Raw genomic sequence first — 1,759 nt, 5'->3', positions numbered from 1 at the left:
GTTTATTAGCCATCTGAATGTCTTCTTTAGAGAAATGTCTGTTTTGATCTTTAGCTTTAAATGGACTCATTGCTTTCTTATCCTCATTCTAAACAATATCAATGAAGTCACTGGTTCATATTTGTATTTTTATGTTCTACAAATTAAATATGTAACAGTTAAAATACAAAATGTATGTACAGGTAGAGTCTGGGGTCTGGTACCTGACAATTTAATTCAAATCTTATCTCTACCATTTACTAGCTGTGTGACCTTGGGCAACATACTTAACCTCTCTGTGCCTTGGTTTTCTCTTACACAAATTGAGGATGTTGTTGGATGCTCTGGTCCACTATGATTGCCTTCTTCTCTCAAACTCTGAACTCTTCTTGTCTTATTTTCTGAACAAGCTGCTTGTCACTTGTCATATACTACCTTCAGTCTTCATTCCAGGAAAATTATGGAGCACTTAACCATATGCCAATTACTGAGAGGCTGAGTCTTGGGCTGGGTTTTCAATAAGGTCACCAAATAAAACTTCACTTGCAACTTTCAGGTTGTGCATTTTCCTTTAGCTGACATCTTCAACACCAAAGTGCTCACAGCATTCTTACTTTGATTTGCTATCTCATTTCATAAGACCAGGGACAATACTGCTTTGTTAGAACTCCAAGGCTTACCTGATTCAGGGACAACAGAGAAGTCACTTAGATTTGGGTTGGGAAAGGATAAGGAACAGGACAGAGAGTGCCTGGAGAAGTGTGATTCAATAAGTAAAAGGAATGTCCCCATCTGTTGATAAGGTATAAGATGACAGACTGTTCTTTTAGCAATCTTTTCCTCCCTGCTTGGGACTTACCAGAGCAGTGAAATATTGGTTCTCGTTTGAAATCTCAACCTGAAGAGATTCAAGAAAAACTCTTTAGTAGCTCTAGTGGATAAACAAAAAGCAGACACAATGCTACATATCAACGAATTGATTTTTGCTATCTTTCTCCCCAGGTGTAGAATGTTTCTAGGCTCCAAGTGAGCCCCCTTCATTGAAGAAGCTCTGAACTTCAAAGGTAGTCTGTCATGGTCTTTGACATTTGTTGAACTGAATTTGGGAAACTGCAAGGAATCTTATTTTCAATTTAAGCTTGAGGGAAGGTTCTGGATTTTAAACAAAAGAGGTGAAACTTCTCTGGAATCTGCAGTCTGTCTGGTTAATCAGAAGACCTTTTGGATAAACACCAGTTACTTCTCTGATTTATCTCTGAAGTACGAAGTTCCTTCTGAGTATCTTGATCACTTGAATTCTAGAAAAGAGAAAGTGGAAGTGATGACACTCTTTATAGCTTTCCAGAACCACTGATTTACCATTTATTTTGTATATCATATTGCTGCCATGAAATTAAAAGATGCTTGCTCCTTGCAAGGAAAGTACGACCAACCTAGACAGCATATCAAAAAACAGAGACATTACTTTGTCAACAAAGATCTGTCTAGTCAAGGCTATGGTTTTTCCAGTGGTCACGTATGGATGTGAGAGTTGGACTGTGAAGAAAGCTGATCGCCGAAGAATTGATGCTTTTGAACTGTGGTGTTGGAGAAGACTCTTGAGAGTCCCTTGGACTGCAAGGAGCTCCAACCAGTCAATCTTAAAGGAAATCAGTCCTGAATATTCACTGCAAGTACTGATGCTGAAGCTGAAACTCCAATACTTTGGCCACCTGATGCGAAGAGCTGACTCATTTGAAAAGACCCTGATGCTGGGAAAGATTGAGGACAGGAGGAGAAG

The sequence above is a fragment of the Moschus berezovskii genome, chromosome 23 (assembly GCF_049115385.1).
Source record: "Moschus berezovskii isolate FMDL1 chromosome 23, NW_MosBer_1.0, whole genome shotgun sequence".
In the NCBI taxonomy this organism is placed as follows: Eukaryota; Metazoa; Chordata; class Mammalia; order Artiodactyla; family Moschidae; genus Moschus; species Moschus berezovskii.
The sequence above is the reverse complement of the archived record's forward strand: the minus strand, read 5'-3'. Positions refer to the sequence as shown.